General features: G+C 35.5%; 1 long non-coding RNA gene across 1 annotated transcript; it reads right to left on the reverse strand.

Moving 5' to 3' along the window:
- Positions 1 to 907: 907 nt before the first annotated feature.
- Positions 908 to 21363, reverse strand: LOC104854408. Its single transcript, XR_778081.1, has 3 exons — positions 21145 to 21363; positions 15370 to 15427; positions 908 to 1100 (listed from the first exon to the last, which is right to left on the reverse strand). It is a non-coding gene; the product is annotated as an uncharacterized LOC104854408 (long non-coding RNA).
- Positions 21364 to 26230: the final 4867 nt, after the last annotated feature.

Genomic DNA, 26230 nt, shown 5'->3' on the forward strand with positions numbered 1-26230 from the left:
ATATATATAAATGTATATGTGTGGTAGTTAAGCTTAATTGTGTCATTTTGATTGGTTTGGGAGACCCCAAGGAGATTAGTAAAGCATATTTCTGGGTGTTTCTGTTTGGATCATGAAGGTGTGACTTTTAGTAATACATGTGGCCCATGGATCCTCATTTGGGTCTATCCACCAGCGGTTTCCAAGCCAATGTGAACTAATCAGCTCTTTTCTATCACATGATTCATCCATGTTTCTGCCTTCTCAACCCAACCTGGGACTGGATCCTCTGAAACAGTGAGCCCCATTAACCGTATCCTCTTTTAAATTGTGGGTGTTGGCATTGTGTCTCAGCAACGGAAAAGTTGGTATGTTTACAAAATTTGGTAATATGTCAAAACTGATTACTCTCTCCACCAAACCAGCTAAGATCCAAATACTGTACCAATTTCTTTCAGAGATTAATTTTTATCAGATTTGAAAGATGATAAATAAAATATATGCTCTATTTTTCACAAAATGTGTATAGAGCAAAATTTACCACTAGTTATCATATAATTTTATATTTGATTTCTAACTATTAAAACAACCCACTGATCTATTAACAATGCTGCTTTTGCATCAAGAAATAAATGTTTGAAGAGTTCAGTGATTTGCCTATGAGCCAACAGCTTATTTAGTATAAACTAGGAATTGAAGGCACATAGTGGCACCAAAGTTACAGTATATTGGGTCATACAACTTCTATTTATAACACTTTGTAGGGTATTCTTTGATATTAGAACAGATTTAGATCAATGTCACACACCACTTTTACTTCTGTTAGACTATGCCTTATTTGATGTGTATTTCATTCTAATGCTAAATCATGAGTGAAACAAGTGTGGAGATTTGTGAATAAAGTCATAATTAATTATTTTACCTTTGTTTCCTGTGTTGTACGTTGTGAAAATCTACCATGGAGAGAGATGAAGATAACCTTGTTCCACTGTCAGTGTCTTCAGATCCCCCAGTTCAGAGGTAAACAGGGAGTTTATCGAGCATCTCTGACCACAGGATGAACTTTGATAGACTCTTAACTTTGCAGAGAATTTAAACTAAGGATCATCTCATATTTTCTCCTGAAAAAGGAAGAAAATAGCTAAATTTTAACTAAATCATATAATTCTCAGAGACTACATTAAGTTATTTGCATGCATTATTTCATCTAATTATCAAAACAAGCTTCTGAGGTCAACACTATTTTCATCCTCATACAATGAATGAAACTATTGGGCATTAATTGTAAAATTAGACTTCCAAGGGTTATCTAATATGTGAGTGAAGCTATAATTTTAACCAAATTATTCTGGCTTTCCAGTACTATACTCTATCTCCTTGCCTATAATTTGAAGTGTTTCTCCTAGGTAATAAATATTTATATTTGATATACTTCAGGAAATATGAAACTTTCCAGGAACTCCTTTCATCTACTGATATCAAACTTGCATATCCTACAATTTTAATTGTAGATTTCCACACTAGTTACCTTACTTCCTTGATCTTTCTTGATTTTTTCTTCTTTCATTCACAAATTTATATTATTTTGCTGTATTTTATGCATTATTATACTTAGCCAAAAAGTGTAAGTACACCTTTTAGTGTATTAATTTTACAGAAATAAAATAAAATGCAGCATGAATCATAGTGTATGTTAAAGTTATTTTTATGAGTAAATGATACTTTATTAAGGAAATATATTTTATAAAATAAGGTTATATACAGGAAAACACCAAACATAGCTTGTTAGACCAGTATGAGCAGCTTATATATCACAGCAAAGGTTCTCATTTTCACTCTTCAATGTAGAGGGCTTGTACTGTCTGTATAATTAGATTCCAGAGACACAAATCATCGTTAACTCTGACTGTTTCATTTTCTCTCCATCTACTTAGCCCCCCTTGGTGACTTGAGGTGTCTATTTACTTGTTCAAATGTGGATAAACAGGTTGCTCTGCAATAACAGCAGCAGCTGCACTTCTCTTTACACACTTTCACTCATTAAGCCCTACAAGAAGCTGACCTTCTATTCATAAATCCTCATTGTGTGCTTACTGTTTGCTAAGATACAAAGGCTTTAAATGATGAATCATAAAAGCATTTGGTTTCTATGGATGGAAAAATCAGCACTATTTAACCAGAAAGGATTTTTTTTTTCTTTAAAGCACCACGAACAAACTGCAAATCAAATGAAGGCAGAAGTATTATATTGTCCTGAGTGATTATACTTCATTTTTTTCAAGTTCTACATACAATTCAGTTGTGTCTGGTAGGAAATATTTCTTGTAACTTGTTATTTTTGCCCTCTCAAATCATAAATTTGAAATGCTTGTTTGCTCTTCAGTAAGCAGTCCTTGTGAAACCTAAACCTTAATGACCTCTTTTTTGTTCAAGAAAATATATCCTAAAAATCTAGTTTTCACTAAAAACAAAAAAGCACCAATGTAAATCATCAAAGTAAATACTTATATTATTTTATCTTTGACCCTACTCTCAGTTAGTTGGCCCTGTTTATTTATAGATGATAAATATTTCTCAACAAAATTTTGAATGTACTAAGTAAAACATCTCTGAATAACCATTTTCCCTGCCCTAAATTAATGAATTAAAATAAAAAATAAGTATTTTGTTCTGGAGAAAACTGTACATCCTACTAACTTGTATTTTTCATCTGGAAACCTGAAAAGAGGAAAAGTACAGCTACATGTGGCTGGCACTACAGGACTCTGAGTGGCTGAGACCTTTTGTGACCTGCTGAAGTTCAGCCTGATCTTTAACCCCTTCACATGAAATAGAATTTCAAACCATGTAGAAGTTTTAACAAAGTAGGACGATTGGTTACATTTTAAAATTTGCCAAACTCAATAGAATTAATTTATACTGGGAAAATAATCCTAGCAACTAAACATTTTTGGGGCTGGGGATGTAGCTCAGTGGCACCCTGCTTTTCTGACAAGTTCAAGGTCCTGACTTCAATCCTGAGGGGGGAGGAACTAAAATTTTTTCTAGGAAATATGCAGTGTGGATCTAATAAAAATATCAGATAATTAAATCAAGGAACTTGGAGTCTGATTCCAGTATTGAGCCTAACTAGCAATGTAATCTCTACAATTGTTTAATTGCTTTGGAATTGTGTCCCTTTTTTCAGGAAAATATAGGGATTTTGAAACTCGAATTCTAGATTTATGGTTTACTTATTTAGTTAGGCAGAGGGAAAGGAAATTTATATTCAGCATGTGTCGTGGTGATCCACTATGAGATGGGGAAGGGGTTGTAGAAAGCCATTTGGATATATCTCTGGAGGATGACACTAATAATTCTAAACTCTCCACTGTGATATTGTGTAGTCTCCATGAGTCATTTCTTTTCAGATGTAGTGAGCTGTTCAATAGCTTTCTCTAGAGGTATCTGCTTTTACAAAGTTGATTTTGACTTTCTCATTGACTTTGCTAAGTGGTAGATTCACTTAATAAATTGATACAATGCCTTTACTCAAAATTCAGGGATTTAAAATCCTTAGCATAATAAATTGGTAAGAATTTTGTAGATACCTCTAATGATACACAATACATTTTTAATTAAAGACTGATGGAAATATAATGAAGTAATTACTTGCTAATTGCAGTTTTATCACTTATATGTCAGTGCCTACCCTCTTTCTTTAGATGATTGCTTTCATGTACATTTTGTAGGTATTTATAACAGAAGAGATGCAAGACATCTAGTAGTTGTGAATGCATAAAATACAGCAAAATAATATAAATGTGTGAATGAGAAGAAACAAATCAAGAAAAGTCAAGGAAGTAAGGAAATCTACAATTGAAATTATAGGATATGCAAGATTGATATCAATAGATAAAAGGAGTTCCTGGAATGTTTCTTTTGCTTAGCATTTGTTGAGCTTATTATAACTGTAGATTGAAAGTGTTAGAAACATGGAAAACATGAAAAAGACACAAAATGTTAAAAGATTAAAAACAGGATAATGTGTACTGAATAAACTCAATGGTAAACATTGAAGAAAAAGGGTTTAAAAAATTAAAGTATAGCAAGTAAAAGCTATTTAAAATTAAAAATATAAAAAAGACTTAAAAATGAATGGAGTTATGCCACGGAAAAGCCTTGTGTAGCATAATTTGTAGTCGTTGGAAGCAAGCAGAAAGAAAAAAATTAGAAACCTAAAAGAAATAATGGTGAAAGTTTCCCAAATTTGATGGAAACTAAATCTACAGCTCCAATAAGCTCAAAAATGCTAAGCAAAAGAAACACAAAGAAAAATATGCCAGAACATATTACCAACAAATTTCTTAAAACCTGGAATGAAGAGAAAGTCTTAAAAGTAGTCAGGAAAGTCCCATTGTATTCAGAAAAACAAAGGTGAAAATGAGAGCTGATTTTTTTATCAGAATTTATGCAGGCTTAAAAACAATGGAGCCATATGTTTAAAATTTCATTTTGACACGTTCAAAACTATATAATGGTCATCTCAATAAATGAAAAAAAAAGTTCAGCATTCAATTCTGCACAACCTCGCAGCAGATAAGGAATGGAAATAAACTTTCCAAACCTGATAAAAGACACCCATTACCAGTCATAATATAATTAACAATAAAAGTCTGAAAGATTTGATCCCAAATCAAGAGATAAAAACACTGTAATAGGGAGAAATTAAAACAGTTCCACAACAGTCCCATCCAAACTCTAATGGACTGCAGGGCAGGTATCCTCATGACTTGTCTGTCTTGGCAAGGTTTGTTGTAGTGTGTTTGTTATGAGTGATTTGGTTCCTATCTTGTTCACTTTTTTCTTTCCTTGCAGAAGTTCCAATATTTCAACAATGTTGACCACAATAATGGAGTAAAAATATCTCCCCCATCACACCTCTTGCTTGAGATTAAGCAGCGCCCAGTGAAACCAGGTAATTTTGTTTTTGAGTGTTGTATTGCTCTTCTTTGGTCAAGCTCACATCTTCTGACATCATTTTTTTTTTTTCATTGAGTTTACTGGTACATTTTAGGTATACAGTACAGTTACATTCATCATTGGGATCTTGTACCTTTATATGACAGGTCTTGATTTTCATTTTTTCCCTGCACACCTGCCCTCCCTTCACCTCCTCCACCCTTCCCTATTTACAAAGACTTTGTTTCCATTTTTTTCCTTTTCTCATATTTTTATTTACAAAGGATAAAATACCTTTTAAGTACCTTTTAAATCTTTGTAAATATTTGTTGCTTCTTCTCATTGTACTAAAGTAATAACAAAATCCCTTAGTAATAAATACTTTGTGATGTGAAGCAATCAGTTCTTTATCATTTGGATGCTCTTTTCACTAAATCTAGACTCTTTAGTAAATTGCATGCTTCTTTACTTTATAGTATTTTTATGGGATTGCCAGCATCCCTATATTAATATCCTTTATGCATTCATATTAATCCACTCATTTTATTTGTTTTTATCCTTAATTTTTTTCTTCTAAAGTATTGAGGACTAGGGCATTTAAAATTCACTTATGATCTCCATGGTTGACTTAGAAAACATTTCAGTCTGTGATCTCCTACCAGGAATGAAAGAGAAATGCTTTGGCTAGAATGTGTCATGGATTTTTGCAGTGGAGGTTTTATTATTATTATTATTATTATTATTATTATTATTATTATTATTATTACAGCACTTTGATTATACAGTCATGGTTTCCACTGTGGCATTTTTGTACATGTATATAACATACTTTGATTATTTCCACCCCCTAGTATCCTTCCTCAGTCTCCTCTCACCTCTCCCTCTTCCCCTTTATCTTCTCTGATAGTCTTCCTTCCACTCTCGTGTCGCCTTTTTTCCCTAGATTCCACATGAGAGAAAACATGTAATACTTGTTACAGTAGGTTTTTCACGCAAACAATGAAATTATTTTATAAGTTATCATATCAAAGGCTCAAAGAATGAGGGGCAAGTGTAAGGTCCCGAGTTTTATTCCCAGGACCAAAAAAAAAAAAAAAAAAAGAGGATCTAGGACAGAACTAAAGTCTGTCCTTAGAATTATTACATACAACTTTAGCCCTTTTCCTCCTATTAAAGGAGTAGGGGAAGTAGGAAGGGTAGGGGAAAGAAAATAAGGGAAAAGAAAAAATATGAGAAAAAGAAGAAATGGAAACAAAGTTTTTGCAAATAGGGGAGGGGAGGAGGTGAAGGGAGGGCAGGGACAAGGGGAAAGAAAGAGAACCAAGACCTGTCAGTTGAAGGTACAAGATCCAAATGATGAATGCAACTGTACTGTATACCTAAAATGTACCAATAACTCAATGAAAAAAAGAATTATTCTGTACATATTTGCAGATCTCTTTGGTATACGTGGCTCATTCATGTCTTCCTCTACTCACCTTCCTCAAACCACAACTAACAAACTTTTACACAATTGTGTCACTGTATTAAATTGCACTCATGCATCACTTAAGAAATGGGCTACGTTCTTCTAAGCTCATCATTAGTCAGTTTTGTCACTATGCACACCTTATAGAGTGTCCCTAAACACGACTGAATGGGACCACCAGCATATGTACAGCAATCTTTCTTAAATGAATTGTCTGCAATTATATCACTTTTTTACTTTAATAGCAGGTATACTTTTGAATATAATCAAAGTGGATATAGTCCAAGTAATTTTTTTAAATAACAGGGTTTTTTTTTTTTGTATATGTACTTAGCTTACTGGTTGTCTGTAAGTACAAAGCTGAGAAAATTTGGGATATTTTGCATCTAATTAAAGTCACCAAAGATTCTGAACAGAGAAACAGGAGTTAAACACGATTCTAGACCAAAAAAAAAAAAAAACCCAAAATTAAAATTCATCGTATAAAGAGTATTACCCCAAAACAAAAGAAAAAAGATATGTTATACACATATAACTAACTACTCCCCAAGAAGACTACTAATGTCATGTACTGCCAGTGTGTTTTAATAAAATATTTTTAAACAATTATCAATATATACTGCTAAAAATGAGATTCAAAATCATGACGCTTAGAATGAATGGAGAACGATGAGTGGATGAAGGTTCTGATCTTTATTCAACACTATCTAGATAATAGTGGAACTAGATATCAAGAGTGTCCTGATCTTTGAATAGCCAAGGCCTATGGCAAAATAGAAACTTCCATCATTTTGGGGGTGGTGCTTGTTTGTTTTATGAACCACGAGAGCCAGCCACTTGAGAATTATCCTGGTTTTCTGTTCACAAAGCAATTTCCTGATAATTGAGCTTTAGTCTAGAAATAACCTGCAAAGCTCCTGGAGATCTGCTACCTCATTTGTTTCTTGTGTAGTACAGAGAAAGCTGTTTTTATAATGCCTAAAATTTCCTGCTACAATGATTATACCTTAATGACTGACTTCTATACTAAATAAGGTAAAAGGAAGACACAACCAGGATCTTACCTGGACTTAAAATTTGTGTTCTATGATGTGAAAGAGAAAATAAATATTCTTTTTTTGTGCAACATATATCCTTGGTCACAGCAGCAGAATAAGCTGAACCATATAGGCAACCTCTTTCTTTAATCTTCAGCCTCGATCAAGCAGTGCTTCAAGGAACCAAGATTATATGAACAACCAAAGATTCTCATTGTTCAGAACCTACTCAACTACCATTATCAGCCACATTTATTCTTGTTAATGCAGCTCTGACTCACTCATGTAAAGAAGTATATATCCTTCAACTCAGGGAAAATATTTCCCTCTTCTGGTTCCAATAGAAGTATCACAGTTAGTCTAAGCCTGCGGTGGTGAACCTATGGCAAGTATATTATTTGTTTTTCTTTTAAGACAAAAAAATTAATGTATGAGTTATTTTTTTTTTAAAAATTAAAATTTCGGTATTCAGGTTTAATTGCAGTGTTGGCGTGTTGCAATAAATAAGTGGGTTTTGGGTTGCAGTTTGGCATTCTTCTGTAAAAGATTTGCTCTCACTGGTCTAAGCCAACCAAAATAATGCCAGCGTCTTTTGATTGTGTTTTCCCAATTTCTCTTGACATTGTGGATGACAGAACATAGGTTCCAGATAAGAGGACAGAATAGGAGGTGCTACTCGGGTGATTTTGAAAGAGATTATCTTTCTAGATAAATACCTACCACCTTGAGAAAAGGATATCTTTTCTCTAGCTCTTTTTTTTAGCACAATGTGTTGGGTTAATGAACTGATGCCTCCTGTGGTGGTGGGTATTTTACCACAATGTGGCACTGAACCACAAGAATGGATGCCCAGCATCCTGAGCCTGAAGGAACAAAAGGTTAGAAATTCTTTCATATGGATGAACTTATGAAATAACCTCAGACATACCTATAGACTTCTTAATGTTTAACATCTTTATAATACAAGGCATTCTGTGGGTGTTTAGTTACAAGGATTTACAGTCAAATCAAGCCTAACACACTCACCTTTGTGTGAAAAGTAGAGGAAAAGTGGCTAGTAAGAAAATATTGTTTTGACATAAGGCATGTGACATCCTTTGACTAATCTTTTGCTTCCTCACCATTTAAACCTGTTTCATTTCAAATAAAGTGAATTTTATTTTTGGCCAAAAGAAGAGGACTACAAAAAAAAAATTGGCAACTCCTAAAATAAATGAAAAGTTGTTTTTTATTTTTGTTTTTTTGTTTTGTTTTGTTTTGTTTTTTTTAGATAGGATCTTGCTATGCATTTCAGGCTGGCTTTGAACTTACTAGTCCAGGCTGGCCTCAAACTTGTGGCAATCCTCCTGCCCAAGCCTCCTGAGTGCTGTATTCACAGGTATGCACCACCACATCCAAAGAAAAGTTTTACATTTAAATTCAATAATTATTGCAAATAATCTGTAGATATGGTTTCATCAAAACAAAACCCTGACTTGTTACTAGATGTGTAGGTTTTCATCTCAGTTTCCTGAATCCAGGTCCCTATTGTCACAGGCAGAGACAAGTGCAGAGTCCTCCCTCACATTCCTGGGCCTGACTCTCCTGACAATGCAGAACATTGTGGAAGAATCAGATAGAGACCGAAAGCATAGAAGTAAAGCTCTACTTTTATTCAGCAAGCATGCAAGACTACAGCTGCCTTCTTTCAGAGAGACAGGCACGAGTGCCCAAACAGAGCCCCTGTTGAAGAGGGTTCAACATGCTGGTTTTATAGTATTTAGGGACCTATCTTGCCTCTGGGCTGAGGGTGCCCCTACTTGATAGGTTAATTGGTTGACTTAGCTAATTACTAGGGAAAGGGTCTCTTGGGGCCCTTTTACACCTTAGGGTCAAGGTTGTTTTTCCTTTTGATCTTAGCAAACCAAGCTTTGAAGGATACAGTGTGAAGAGGAAGTGCAACCTCAGACTGTCAGCTTTTCATGGGTGTTTAAGCCTGTTCTGCCTGCTATCTGAACTAATTCAGAGGAGGTTGGGAGGTGGGGTGGGATCCTTCTTATCTCCCTGCCTACCGGTCTCTATCCCTACACTATTCTGCCATATCATATCAATGAGAGAGAGATGTTAATTTCAGTCTATTTCAAAAATCTGTGTGGTCAATTGTTTTGGGATCTTAATTTCATTACTTTCAAATTGTAAATTGGTCTAAATTTCAAAACCTCCCTACTCATCTGAAAAGAAGCTCACCAGCCTTACATAGTGTTAGATTTATAGTTTAAAACATTTCCTTTTAGTTATCCAAATAATAGTACTTTCATATAGATTAAAAAAATCAAATCCTTTACTACCAAAAAAAGTCAAAGTCAAATAAAGGTTGCTGAGGCTATTACCAAAGGTGACCTCTATTGGAAGTTTATGATTGTTCGTGATGCTGCCCATTTATATGCTTATAAATAGCTTTAACTATAGAAATACATATGTGTTTATTTATATATGCATATTTATATAAATACACATATATTTTGTACTTTCTTTTTACATAAAAGATTTATACTGTAATCCTTCTTTCTCCTATTCAATATGCCTCTATTCATAGAATTTCATAGGGCACATGTACTGCAGTTTAATTATAAACACTTTTGAATGTATAAGGGATTTATGATATTTTAACTTATAAACAATACTACAATGACCATCCTTTTATACACATCAACTGTAAATGAATTATCAGGATAAACATGAAAAGATGGATGACTGTACTTGAATATAAATAGTGTTAGGCTTTGGTAGGTGAAATCTGATCCACACAGATAGGTCACTGAGGGCATGGCCCGGAAGAGTGTATCCTTCCCTCCTCCCTTGATCTCTGTCTACTTTCTACTGCCTGCCATGAGCTGTTACCTCTCTGCCACGCTGTCCTGCCCTGGAGCCAGATGACTGTGGCCTGAAACCTCTACAAACTGTAAACCAAAATAAAGCTTTCTCCTTTAAGTTGTGGGTGTTGGATATTGGTGTCTCAGTGATGAGAAATAACCAAGGCATATACTTTAAATTTTAATGGTGTTTGCCTGCTGAAATTACTAGGCTAAATTTTATTCCCATAAGGAAAGATGCTGAAAATATTTATTGCTCAGTCACTTGAGATTATCATATTTTTACATTTCTGGTACCCCAATATGTGAGAATAAGCATCATAAGGTTATTTTCATTAAGATTTTTGAGTTTATAAGTGAGGTTCAGCATCTCTTTGTTTACTGGCCGTTTGGAGTTTCTTTTTCAAACAATAGCATGTTAGGGATCTATTTTTCTACTGAGTTTGTCTAATGTGTAAGAGGTTTTTATAAACACTAAATACTAACCTTGTCTTTAAAAGTAAACAATTGTTTTTATCCAAAATGGTCTATTCAAATTGTCTTTATTTTTATGCCATTACTTATCATAAAAATATAATTTAAAATACTCAATTCATCAGTGTCTTTATTGATTTCACTTTTGGTTTTATTTATGCACAGCCTCTGAAAACCATATTATATTACTAGACACACAATGGTGTTCCTGTAACACTTGCTACACAATTGGAGAATAAATGAAATTATATTTGTACCTCCTACAACACACGCATACACACACACACACACACACACACACACAAATTTCAACCAGATTTGAAACTTGAAGGGAATATCCACACTTAAGAGTGAAACTGCACCTGAATATCACAGGCCCTAGTCACATCCACCCTATACAATGATGGCCTGGTTTAGGATTAGACTACATACACTCACCTGAAATTCTAAAAAAACAAACTGCATTAGTCACCCTAATGAGAATCCATTTACTTGTGAATCTAATAATAACATTATGTAGAATCTTTAAGCCTAATGTATTTTGCCTTTGATGAAAAAACATGATGACAAGCAGCATGGTGCTTTGTGCCCCTGTTTCTGTGAACATTGGGTAGCTCTCACAGAGGTCACTCCTGCATGGTGGAAAATGAATTTTGTCATAAAATCATTTTGTGAAAAAAAATTCTAGAGCAACAAAATTGAATAGTAATAAAAATGTTTAAGTGGAAGAAAGGAGTTCATTTCATGTGGTATTGAGTAACTAGGTATTCTGCAATGCAATTAATTCAATTATTGGTATCAACTTCCCAGAATGCCATCAACAAAGTGGATATGTTGGTGGAGCATGGAACCAAAGTAGGTTAAAAATGTCGCAACAGGCTTTTTTTTTTTTCTAATGGCTTCATATCCTGTAAAAAGCATTAATTTTCAAGAGGGTGATTATGGTTTGCCTTTTATGTATCATTATGTCTAATTTGTTTTATCCTCCAACAGTGAAATTATTTTCTTCCTCCAATTATATGACAGACATAAATGAATATTCAAATAAAAAATCTCACTGGTTTAATTTGCCCAACCTCTGCTCCACCATAAAAGTACATACTTTATTCTGAACTAAATGGGTACAAATAATAACTGGCCTTTATATCTTTGTAGGTAATTTATCTAAAAAATTATTCTTGGAATTAAAGTACCCTTCTTTTCCCAGGAAGGTAAGCAGGAGGGTGATCCTGTCTGTGAAAAGGCAAAAAAAGCGTTATGCTTGAAAACAAATGGTTCAATATATCTTTGGCCTTCGCTAATTATTTCTCATGAGGAAGGTGTACAGAGTGTGGATGGCTAGGAAAATTTGAGCTATTGTGCCTAATAGAATGAAATCTGAAATTTGTTGTTTGGATATTATATAGTTGTTCATATGACTATTCACTTTTTTAAATAAGGAGATTTAGATTCATTTCATAAAGGAATTGAAGAAAAAGGAGAATCCAAAATATGAAGAATCGTTCTGACCTAGATTTCTTCTCATTCCTAGATAAAATAATTAGCACATAAAATTTTAAGAAAACATAAAGTTAATTCTTTGATTATCTAGATCTTTTTAAATTGCAGAGACAACTTTTAACATTGTCTCTAGCCCAGGGGATCTTGCTTTCTCCTCTATACATGAAACAACCCCACCCCAGACAATACTATCTGCATCCCAAGCACCAAAAGCACTGGGGCAGCACACTGGAACTAATTAGCTCTGGAAGCAAACTAGCCCTGCAACTGAGCCAGGACACCACCCTGGGAGCCTGCATTGTCAAGATGACTCAGGAATGTGAACAACACAGTTCATATAAACCTAGGTTTTACCAGTAAACATGGGAGTCAATCCAGAATTAGGCCTAAGGAAATTCCTCTTATTTCCACTTTTTGAATATGTGCAGTCACAATTTCTTGGCTGTTTCTACAAACCTATTTGACTCAAACTAACAGGAGTGGTATGTGAGAGATACGCTTTATTTGCCTTCACCTTTAGAGAGGTGAGAAGATGCCAAAGGAGCAGGTATTGTTATCATGTGACATAGCATATATAGAGAATAAAAACTGTTGATAAAAGTGGAGTGGGCTAGGGTCTGGGGATTTAGCTCAGTGGATCTTCTGCTTGCCTTGCAAGTGCAAGTTCCTGAGTTTGATCCCCAGGACAAAATAAAAGCAAAAGTGAAGTTGGCTAGTTTAAAACAATATCAGGACTAATGTTTAGTGCCTTTTGACACATCTATATTACTACTGCTCACACTGTAGATACTTTCTGTCAGTTGAACCATTACCTTGCTTAAGCCACAGATATGTGGAATGGAAAATGTGGATGAAAACATAAAAAGATTTCAAAGGTGTACATCCAAATATAGTGTTTCCATTAATAAATAGTAATAAGAATACATACCTCTCCTGGTTAATTTAAGGACAAATAACACACATAGCGTGCTTAAATTTGTAGTGGTTATATGATAGACTTAAGAAATCATAGCTATTATTGTAAATACATGAAAATGGCATATAGACTTGAATCATAGTAAGACAAATCACTATAAAGATACAATTTTTCTAAAAATGCTTAATGGAAAGAAATTTTGAATATACTACTGAATTTTTAAATGAAACGAGACTGTTTATACTTCATGAGAAAATAAAAAGTATTTTTCATTTGTTTTCCTAACTAGGTGTTGGAAATTCTTGAAAGGAAATTAGAGCTGTTTCTTAAAACTACGCTATTATCTCTATGCACCTGAATGCATTAAGAATAAACTCATACTTTTAAAGTAGCAAGTACTGAACATGAAAAGAGAAGTAAATAGAGAAATAAAAAGTCCCTGAGGTAGAAAGTTGGCTTAGGTAGCCAAGTCTTCCTGACAATATGGCCCAGTCACTTATAAAGGAGGCACAACACAAGGCAAGAGCAACAATAAGTAAGAAGATTCCAATTCCAAGAAAATTCTACACAGGACTAACTGCTGAGCCTCCTGAGGCTCCAGCATAATAGGAAGGGGGAAGAAGAGCTCATGAGAATTGAAGGATAATAGAAGGCAATATACTTAGGAGAATAAAATGATCTTCTACATGAAAAATGTAAAAGCAAGAAGGGATATGAGAATCAATGAAAGCGTACGATTTGGGCCTGTGGAGCTAAGTAGATGAGGTGACAGAGTCTGTGATGGAAAAAAAAAGATGGGGGATGAAGAAGAGACCTTGAAAGCAAAATAGGAGTTCAGTATGAGCTATACTGAGTGTGATGCTTTCTATGCACACAGTTATGTGAAGTCCAAATGGAAGCTAAAAATATTGATTTATAGCTCCAGAAAATAGGCATTGGTGCTGAAATGATATACACATACTAGGCTACTCAAGTTATGGGAATGTTAAAAATAACAGAGAAGAGAAAAAATGACTGTGCTTCATTGTTACCTCATTAAATGTGTGTTTCCTTGTTAGTCTGAAGTCAGCCACCAGTGTAATCCTGGAGTGTGTGTGTGTGTGTGTGTGTGTGTGTGTGTTTAAATATCAAGCTATTTTTTTATTTTAGAAATTAAATATCACCTATTTTACGTCTTAGAATAGATTTCTGAATTCAAATTTTGATCCTATTTTATAATTATTGGATAAACTAAGGCAAGTAGTAAAACCTTTATCACCACTGAATGCTTCACTTTAGAAAAGACAAACAGCAATACCTATGTTACTGTGGGCATAACTGAGATTATGCATGTAATGTCTAGCTTCATATCAATCACAATTCTACTGCCTTCTAGGTACTGCTAGAGTTATTAAGTTCATTTATATCATGGCCTGAGTGTGCCTTTCTGAGTTCTGTATTGTCAATTTGATTTTATGCTGGCAAAATTTTAGTTCAGAAATCATCCACTTATAAAGTTGAAATAAAAACCTAATGCATTTTCTGGCCCTTAAGAAGGAAAATTTTATTTCCGATTTTATTTCCATAACTGGATGGCCTTTGGGGATTATCCCCAAAAGGACTTTTAGGAGAATTTAAGGTTCTTTCTCCACTCATTCCCTGCACTCGTGAGAATACAGAATTAATTGTGATGACTTTGTCAAGCTCTAGAGCACCACAAAAAGATGCTTCTGAGTAGCAGGATTTGGCAATGAAGGAAATACCAGAGTACTTTTCCAGATTTACCTTAGCAGTGTGGAGGCACTGCTTCAGATTACAGATATTGCACTGGATATTGTTTCAGGCATTAGCATTTAATTACGCCAGTTAATCACTTTCCAAAGAAGAAAAAGTGATTCCAATTTCTTGTTCCTCAAGTATTACCAGATTATCTAAACTGGAATATTCCCTTGCCATTAAATGGGTTTTTGCAGTTATTACTACCAGTATTTGACAGTACAATTTGACAGTTACAATTTATTCAGTCACCTGGGTTAATCTCACAAAAGAGGAAGGATAACTGTTTTCGTCACTTAAATTGAAGTAATATAAAGAGAATCACAGGATTTTAATCTGTCAATCCTCGTATCCTAAATCTTAAAGGCAAAAATATGTAACTATTCTGCAGCACCACACCGGTTAGAGTTAGAGGTTGTATTTGCATAATCCTGGGCTTTTACTTACTTCTTAGCCTTGGTGCTCTCCAAAGTAATTCCCAGTGTAGTTCTCAGGCTAACTGCAACTTCAAGTAGAAAATACTGTAATTAGATAATTCTATTCTGGCAAGGATCAGCTAAACAACAAAGCTTATGAATTCTTTGAAGAGAGTCGCTGCCTTGATAATGCATACTTGACTTTACTGACCATAGTACAGTATCCCAAACTGCTCTTCCATGATCTCTGAATTTCCATTGTATTACTTCTTTATCCCCTGCTTCCAAGGAGAGCATCTTTCCTTGTCCTTGACAGGGGCCTTATCAGACAACTGTATAATTTTTCTATCCCTAGTCCAAAGAACAACTCACTTTTTGAACTGATAATACTTTCCTGGAAAGTGTGCATTAACATAACATTTTTTGGCCTTTCTAGTTTTTATTACTTATATACTTACTGAATAATCTTGATTTTTCTCCTGGTTTTCAAATCTGTTCATTGCCTGCCTCCATTGTGTCTATGGTTCTAAATATATATTCATAAAATAAAGTTGAAGTCATAATGGAATCCTTTAGAGCCTATTCTAAGAGAGAAGAAAAGGCTATCACTCTTCTGACCAAGAAATTTCTGTTAGAACCCCAAACTTTGGAATACTCCAGAAAATGTTCAACATAACTATGTATGCTTTTCTGGTATAACAATCAGAGCAAATGTGGGAAAATATTGCATAAAAACATTATGGTGTATGAACAATTAGGAAAACTGCCTTCTGCCCAGATTGTTTAATCCAGAAGAACCAGCATATTTTTAATTATTAAATTGATTAGTTACATATTAAATGCTTAATTTAATATATTTAGGAAATTTCATGTGCAATCATACAAAATTTCATTAGAAAAGTTATATAAATAATAAGAATGAGGAGCTCAGAAACAGATAAATGAGATCTGTGAATACTGTTATTTTTTCTACAAAAATTATGATTTTTATGAAAAAGCAAGAAAATATATTTTTAAATAAAGCAATGGAAATATGGTTTGAAGCTAAGTATGAAATGCTATCCAGTCAACATAATGGGAAATAAATTTTTAGTGCCTCAGTGATGATTGAAGTATTTAGAATAATAAAACCCACTATAACGGTTTTCTAAAATTCTTTGAAAATGTGTTCATTAATTGAAATTGTACACATAAATTACTTCTCTAAATATTAATTTTCATTTCCTTATAATCTTCTCACATCTATACTTTTTTCTCTCCAATTCCACATCCCAGAGGTTATAGACATCGCCTAGGCCACATCCACCTCCCAGCACTCTTTCTTTCTCCCTCTCATATGTGAATGTTCTGATACACAAACACCAGCCTCTGCCCTTCTTCACGGTAGGCATCTATGAAATCTCTAGCTCCTCTTCTTCATAACCTGAAGATTCTAGCTCAAGCATCACCTACTTTCTCTCCTCTATTAATCTGCTCTTGCTGTTTTGTTTTGTTTTTGGCAAATTCAACACTTACATAGATCATCAAAACAACCCTCTAGGTTCATATTTCCTTTACTCTTCTTTGATTTCTAATAGCCATTTCTATTTATTCATTTTGGCTAACCAATTTTCTTATGCGTACAAAACACTGCACCATCTCTAGTGTAATACATTCTGGCTCCATTTGAATGTCCCGCCCTGGTCACTTGATTACGCTTTCAATTTCCTTCTTCAGCTTAATGTTCAAGTTCCACTTCAATTGTTGCTTTAATTATACAATCTTTCCACTATGTCCCTTTCCACTAATATACCTTGCTGCTAAACTTTTAGCATAGTGCTTTATAATATTTAAAGGTTTTTTGATGACGTGGCACTCACATAATATGAAAGGCAGAAGTTCTTATAGCTCCAAGCCAAAGAAGGACGTCAAGCAGGGGTGCACAAAAGCTTTCGCTTGTGTACAGAGTAAAAAGCATGCTGAAACTACAGGATGTAGCTTTTGTATGGCAAATAAGGCACAATTAGCTAGGTTTTTCAGGGTCCCTCTGGATTGGTTCATTTGAGTAAGTTCATAGGAGCTTTTCCTTGTGTAAGTACCTGGCACTGGGTTAGTAGAGCCAGTACAGTGCGCTAGTGTATGAGAGCCAAACAAGAGAAATGGCTGGTGATGTGGACTTGTTCACAAAGAGTTGACCAGCTTCTAAACAGGACATGATTATGGGATACATTAAGGTAATTCAATATATGTATGAAATGTGTAACAATCAAATCAAAAAAATAAGTATTTCCATTTCTTCAAGCATTAATCATTTTTTCTGTATTGGAACTTTTGTGGTTTTCTAGTCATTTTCAAATACAGTATAGAATGTTTGAAATTATAGTTACCCTAATGTGCTAAAGAAGAACAAGAAGCAATTTTTCACTCTGTATTTTGATGTTTTGTTTTGGTACTGGGGATTGAACTCCTTGTGCTTGCGAGGCAGGTGGCGGAACCATTGAGCTAAATCCCCAGCCTTGTTTTGGTGCTTCTTACTGAATTTCTTTCTCCCCACAACCCCCTACTCTTCCTAGTGACCATTGTTCCAGTCCACCACTCCAAACTTCTACAAGATATTTCATATACTATTCATTCTACCTATTCAGTCATTTCAAAAAAATAAAATCTTGTCATTTACCGCAATTCCATTATGTTAAGTGACATAAGTCAGGAACAGAATGATAAATACCATATATGTTCTCACTCAGTTTTGGAAGCTGATAGGTCAAATTAATATCTTTTATGGAAAAACTCTTCAGACAAGTTTTTTTTGTCACTTCCTTCTTTTCCTCTCTTTTACCCATACCTTTCATAAGTTAATCTTTATTATTCCACTGAAACTACTTTTGCCTAAGTCACCAATGAATTGTTGCTCCCTAAGCAGTGACTTCACACTTTATCCTACATTTGAACTACATTGAGATCACTTTTTCCCCCTGCAAAGACTTTCTTCCCTGGACTATGATAATGATCAAACTTCTTGGTTGGCTTCCTACTTTACCATTACTCATTTTCTTTCTATTCCTCTATATTTGGCAAATATGCTGGGCTGTTTTTGAGTTTCTTATTCTTCTTAGCTACATTACCCTTACATCCAACATCTTTGCTTTAAATCACATCTACATGTTCTTGATTAAAATTCTATCTCCAAATTCATACATCCAACTTCTTGCCATCACCATTTCTTGCTAGGGAAGATTTTTTTTTTTTTTTTTTGGCCTACTCTAAAGCCAATCTCTTTTCATTGTAAATAGTTTTATTCTGGTACCAGTCAGATATCAGCATGTCTCAGGTAAGTCGAACTAAGCCTTTTGTATTAATGTATGACAAGTGGTTCTACCATTTTGAATTAAAGAAGAGATTCTGCATACAAAATTTCAAGGAAATATACTTTCTTACTCAATTAAAGAAAGAAAACTTCTACTCTTTGTTAATATACTTCCTTCAAGTTCCTCTTTCTGAATGAGGAGGCCTGATACTTGCACTGCAGCAGCCATCTTGGAGAGGGAAGAGAAGACAAAGAACAGTATACTATGCACTTACCAAAAGTCTAGCATTATGGGGATACCTCACAACCACAGCAATATCTTCCTCTTGTTGTGGCTGTGGCCAACCCTCTAAAATCTACTAAGAATTGTGTGCGAGTGCATGTGTGTATATGTGTGTGTGAAGGAGAGGGAAAACTTTCCTGATTAAACCTTCCTGAAATGCTTTGTTATCTATAATCAAATATGGACTAACACAAGTTTATGCACACTTGTACATTTGCATGTACATAGAAAGTAAGATTCAACCTACCCAACCTCTCCCTCCATACAGGTTTGAATTCTCTTAGAAGTCCTGAAATATAATTTTGAATACAAGTAGTTTACTTAGAAGATTATTCCAGAAACATTGATCTTGAAGTGCAAAGTCACACAGGCAATAGATAGCAACAAACACAGAGTATGTAAACAAGCTGATTATCACTGTGGGCAACTGGAGCAAAATCTCCTGGGGAAACTTTGGTAAACGGTATGGAATGCATGCTCAGAGTTACCCTACCCTGGGGATGACAAAGCTGGCATTTGTATACCAACTTCTCTAGGCCTCTGCTGCTCAGTGTGTTAAATCCCTGGCACATCTAACCTGCCATGAATGCAATCAAAACGACATTCTTTGGCTTCAGTGAAAACCCTCAGGCAAATAAAATGCAAATCCTCACAGTTGGACTTGGCATCTAAAGTCTGAAGGATATAGTAGATAAAAGAACCAACAGCATTTGTTTTGTTAAATCTGTTGCCCTGTGCACTCATAACACTCTACATAGGTTTATTCTGTTATTATTCCATCTTCAGAGAACCACCAGTCAAATTTTCTTTTAAAATCGAGAATACAGAGAGTTAGTATGGCAAGCACCATTCCTCACTGTTTTACTTAATGCCAAAGTTACAACTCTCATTCGGCACTTTTTGATTCTTGGGTTTCATGTGCTTTTCAGGCCATGCATAATGCCTTTTTCCATTTATAGTTGTCACTGAATTTGGAAGCACCAATTGCTGCCCAGTGAATTGCCTAAGAACTATATATTATTCTCTCTGACTCTTTATGAAAAAGTAATCTCATCTTTTCCTGATAGAGCCAATTATCACGGCAGTGTGGCAATTCTTTCTTTGACTGCTAGTCTCCTTGTAGAAAGAGTTCAAATTAGATGTAGTACTATTTTCCCTAGAAGGTCATCTCTAATTGATTCCTAGAGTCCAAAAATGTACCTGTTGGAAATATAGCACTCTACAACAGCTGCTGCCATAAAATATACCCAATAATTTTAAAAGTGATGACCCAAACACTCAGGGTGCATCCTCAAACTAGTATTCTTGTTATGTCTTTAAAATTCATTCAGTTTTCTACTAGGCTGGTAGCTTCTGCTTGATTGATTATATAATAGTATTTGTCTTCTTTCAGTGATGCCATGATCGTATCTTCATTATCATATATCTTTCATTATAAAGTGAGTCCCAGGCCCAATAAAATATCTATAGCATCCTAACCCAATGATTCAGATATTCTCTGATCTCTCTATAGTGCTGCTTGCCAAGATCTTGTAATCAGGAAAGGCAAGTTCATAAAAAGAATGTGTATCCATGCCAGGAAAGATGAATCACTTTCTCCTTTCAAGGAGACAATTTTTTATCTAATCAGCTTGCCACTGACTTATGGGTCTCCTCAGTTGATGGTGCCAAAATGAGGACTCTGAATCTGTCCTAGCAATTGATGGCCCCTGCAAAAGGACTGATATATGACTTATATAGAAACATAAACTCCATCTCAGATACCATGTCTGAAGATTATATAGGAAACAGGACTAACAGCCATGTGTGTTACATTCCTGCAAAGTAATTGGTCTATGTTTTGTGCATGTCTTGAAACATTGTATGGTGCTGAATTTAAGGATGGTGGACTAATTAATGTGGTTGAAGAAATTTAATTTTCAGGCACCCCAATATTCAGATTATGGCATGGATACTGCTGACTGATTTATCTAAAATTACAGTGAGAAGTCAAAGCAAAAAGCCCATGTGAAAAGTGCAATTTCTGTAAAATTGGAGCCATGGTGAATAAGGATGATGAAAAGATTAGCATTACAAAGAAGCCAAGTACTTTGCACAGGAAGAAGAAAAAAAAAGATGCTTTGAAGACAACACTGAAATCAGTGACTTTACCCATCACAGGCTCAAAGATGCAAAAGTATAGACCGTTCATTTGAAGAGAAAACTCCCAGGCTCTCTTTGGGATAAGAGGCACCTACCTAAGGAATAGATTTCCTCAGATTCATTCCATTGCGTTCAGCCATCCAGGTACTCAGCAGCCACTATAGTGGTGGTCCAGGAGGGCCAGGGTACTGCTCAGACTCTCTACAGACCTTGGCATCTTCTACGTGGTGCTGATTTTGAAGGCATATAAAATGCATGAGTTACGATTTCATGGAGACTCCCAATGGGATTTTAAATGAGGGCCTGCGAGGACAGTCAAGTGCCTGAAAGAGAAGGACCTGAAAGTGAGAGAGTTAAACCAAAGGTAGAGACCCGGGAAATTGAAAGTGCCAGAAACGTGGAACATCTACTGAGGAAAACTCAGCCCATGAGCTGAGCCTGCCCCAAAGAGAGGCTATGTGGACTGTAATCAGCAAGTCCATAGGGGTGGGCTACTCCTGCCACAGGTGCTGGACATGGACAAGACTGAATGCTCACCCCACTGGGATCCCATCATGCTTTTCTCCCATTCTTTCTTGTATCACTCTTCCTCCCTTTCAGGACAGAAAATTTTGCACTGTACATTGTATGTTGGAAGTACTTAACTTTCTTTTTTATTTTTTCAGTGACTCACAACTAAACGTTTGCATTATGAAGAGGCTGGGATTTGAACTTTTCAACAGTGGAACTGCTAAGAATTCCAGACTATTAATAATAGATTCACTCCATTTTGCACAATGAGTTGGACATGAAATTTTGGGGGACCAGGGCCAGAATGTTATGATGCTCTTAAAAGTCTCACACTTTTCTGACCAAGGTCTGCTCAGAAGGGATGGGTCAGTGCAAGTATGATTTAGGTGTATTTTCATCCTAACTCCCCATCTCTCTGTTTTCTTGTCCCCATTTGGGGAACAAATCTCTTTTGTGAGATGACATGACCTATTTCACTCTAGTAAAAATGGTCCACCCACGCCTTTTCCACACTGCACAGGAAATCACCTATTTTTCTTTTTTTCTACGTCCTATGGATGACGTGACCCTCTCTGCGTTTCAGCCATTATCATTTCCCAAACTGAGCCTGGTTTTCTTCTTTAATATGTCCACTTCCCATTGCCATGTGATGTCTTCTGCCTTGGCCACCAGCTAAATGCTGTAGGGTTATTTTTCAAGGATGGTAAAAGTTTATTAAATATAGTAAAATCACTTAACCTCTTTCAGCCTACTCTAGTTGAAGTGATAGATCATATCCTTTTAAGAGTCCCTTCTCTTCTCTTGAATGTAATTAGGTTTGCATGATATTTAGCAAGAAAATAAGCATATATGAAAGTTTTATGTATTTGAAAAATAGAGCAGACCCATGCTACATTGGAAAGAATTCAGTGAGGTATGAAGGAGATTTATCGTACTTTTTATGTTATCAGGATGTTGTTCAAATACCAATTGGGGGAAACAAAAAGGAGAAATTTATGATGCTTCTGGGACACCTTGATGAAAGAACTATTGCAAAAATTTCAAGCAGTACTGTTCAGTTTAAAATTTCGTACACTATCTTGACTTTGAACTCCACGTGTCCACAAAGACTTGTGAGTTGCTCTGCTCTGGCCAGAAATACTGCTCACCCAGAGAGAAAAGGTCTCCACGCGGCTAATTCTCCCTCAGCTGGGCAGCTGCACATGCTCCACCGGTCCCTCGATCTATTCCGAACACCCACAGAATTATCCCTATCAGTCAATCATACCCTCCCACACCTCACCCCTGTGAATACAAAGCCTTTCCCTACCAATCCCTGTTGATTTACTCTACTCTCCAGTGCCGACTCTAAGAACCCCTGCTACTCTCCAGTGCGGACTCTAAGAACCCCTGCATGACCTTTGTTGTCCTTCTCCTGAGGGAAACAAATACATGTGACTAATAAACTGCTGTGAGCTCAGCAGCACAGTGTTGGGCAGCGTGTTTCTAGCCATCACGCATTATTTATGCCAGGTACCTCTACCCACAGAGAAATAATGGGTACTCCAAATACAATCGCGTATCTGGAAGGTCAGGGTGTACTTTTTCAGGAGAAATTTTTAAGTAAAGATTAATTATTGCTGTCACTCAAAAGTGCCTAGGTAAGCTGCATATGTGAACATCAAGAAATAATAAACATTTATTAATGTAACTTCAAAAACATACTAAGATGATTAAAATAATTATTAATTGGAGTATTATGGAATGAGATGGGTGCAGAAATAAAAGAGAATAACCAAATAAATAAATAAAATGTGGGACAGTGGTAAAGCATATGCAATGATATGTCAAGAACTAAAGAGAAAATAAACAAACCCTTTCTAACTGAGAACTCCCTGTCCAAATTTTTTTTTAATGACAATACATGTGCATGGTGTGTGCGCACATGTAAAATGAAAGCTTGTTTTCTGTCCTGCAAACTCTCCTATTTTAATATTAATTTTGTGACTGGTGACTTTACTTACCCATTTTAAATTTTCTAATAGCTCAAGCTCACTAGGTTAAGGATTTCAGAAATACCTCCCTATCATCTATAATTAATGTTATCAAACTTGTTGCCTCTTTTCTCGGGAGTGTTCCTATTTATTTTACTTGTCTAAGACAGATGAGTGGTACATCTGCAATGATAATAAAACATCAGTGCTAGTACCACCTGTTGTCCCCTGACCTCTACAGGAACGCTTCTAGTGCTTTGTGATTGATGTCTTAGTTACTTTCTCATCCCTAGGACACAATGCTCAGCACCTTACACTTGAAGATGGAAATATTTATTTTGTTCCCCATTTTCAGTTCAGTCTGCCAGCTCCCAGGTAAGACGACAAGGCAGAGAGGCAGAATGGAAACAACACAGCGCACACCATGGTGGCTGAGAAGCACAGAGAGAAGGAGGGAGCCCAGGCAGGGGAGGCAGTCTTCCAGCTCATGCCTGCAGTAACCGGTCTCTTCCAGTTAGACCCCACCTCCTGACAGCAAGTAAGCTGAATATCCCCATCATCCAGCCACCTTCCAAAAACCCTACCTAGGATGCTGGGCGTGGTGGTGCAAACCTGCAATCCCAGCACTCGGGAGGCTGAGGCAGGAGGATCGATCGCTGTGGGTTCCAGACCAGCCTGGGCTACATAGTGAGTTCAGGTCAGTTTCAACTATATAGTGAGACCCTGTTTCAAAAAAAAAATCCAAAAGTCCTACCTATGGACACATGAGTCACTTGGGTACATCTAGATAGATATAAGCCTTAACAATTCATAAAAGTTTTGATATTACATTTTATTATGAAACAATACAAATATTTATATAGTCATGTTAAAGGAACCTTTTATTAATATATTTTCTCCTTTTTAAACTGGAAATGAAAGTTGGATTTTATGGTGTGTAATTTTTATATCTACAATTAATCATGTTGCTTTCTAGCTTTGGCATCTTCTTAGAAAAATATACTAGGTTTTCTTTTATTTATATTATTATTTAGAGGAAGCACTATAAATATAATATATATAATATATAATAATATAAAATTCAAGCAGTTTGGTTCCATAGTTGTTCTCAGATTAATACATTGAGTGATGCTATCATCACTCAATATTCAAGCCTAATTGAAGGGAGATGGCTCATAACTTTAGCTATCTTTTGGTATACTGAGTTCCAGAATGTTTCATTTTACCTCCCAAAGAGTGATCCTTTTGGGGAACTGGGCTCAAACCTCAACTGTCTTCCCTATGGTCCAATGGTGTATGTCACTATTATCACAGATTTAATGAGTACAATTTCTCTTCTGTATAATCAGCATGGGTTTCTGTTTCCACAAGGGGAACTATTTTGATGCCGAGATTTTTCCCTGAGGAACTACATAGTATATTCAAGTTTACACTGTAAATTATCTGCAATGTTCCATTATTTATTCAGAGGTTCGTGTTTTGAAGAAATTACTTTGATATAAACACATAAGCTTTCTGCCAGTTACAAATGTTATCTGTGGTATCTTGAGGGCCTTCCAAACACAATGTTTGGTACATAGAAGATGCTCAATAAATATTTGATTGTTGTTGTTTCAATCTGTTTTGAAACATGGGTTGTTATTACAGAGCTTACATGGATATCTTTAGAAAATATTAACTGTGTAGAAAATTCTGTCTTATAAAGTGCTATAGGAAAGGTTGATGAGAAAAAACAATTTCCGTGTATTATGGAACTATAAGGACTTTAAAAATGCTTCCATGACTCCCTTAAGATTTTATTGCTCTTTAACATGACAAAAACATTTTTATCTATTATTTCAATTCATCTTGCCAGAGTGTAGCATAAGCTTTTTGATGGGTATCATTACTGGTTTATTTTCAATATGAAACAAATGAGAATTATATATCAGGTAATTTACCCAAAAGCAGGACTTAGCTGTGAAGGCCAAGCATAACTGTCAATTTAGTTAGCATAGGAACGGCCTACAGAATTAGTAAAGCACATCTCTGGATGTGTCTGGGTAGGTCAGGGAGGTGAAATCTTGGCTCTTCTATACAATCCCTGGCCTGTTTTTCTTTGGTGCTATTCTCTTGCTCTACTTTCAGCTCCCATGAACTAAACAGCTTTGCTCTTCCTTATTCTTCAGTAATCATATTTCTGCCTTGAAGCCAGCCTACCATGAACTTCATTGCCTGAAACTGTGAGTCAAATTCAGCTCCTCTTTGAACTTGTGGGTGTTAACTTATCATGTCCCAGTGACTAGAAAGCTAAGACATTGGTGACACCTGAAGAACATGTATCTCAAAATTTAAACCCCGTATTTCTGAAACTTCTAATAAACATGTATTTTTGCTAAATATTCATGGCTCACTTATATCTATCGCCACATTTCTTATTTATAAGAGATCACATTTAAAATAAATACTGATCTTCGTGACAAAAGGTGTTTTTTGTTGTTGTTGTTGTTTGTTTGTTTGTTTGTTTTGTGGTACCTGAGATCAGACTCGGGACTTTGCTCTTGCTAGGCAGGTGGCAGCACCACTGAGCTAAATTCCTGGCCCAATAAATACTAATCTTAATCCAAAAACCAAAAGGAAGACAAAAGTCACAAAATGAGTGCTTGGCATGACGCCCTCTACTGGGAAGGTAGTGGAAATGTGTTATTGCTGGGAGAGG

Source organism: Fukomys damarensis, unplaced genomic scaffold, assembly GCF_012274545.1.
Source record: "Fukomys damarensis isolate Sample0158 unplaced genomic scaffold, DMR_v1.0_HiC HiC_scaffold_36, whole genome shotgun sequence".
Classification (NCBI taxonomy): Eukaryota; Metazoa; Chordata; class Mammalia; order Rodentia; family Bathyergidae; genus Fukomys; species Fukomys damarensis.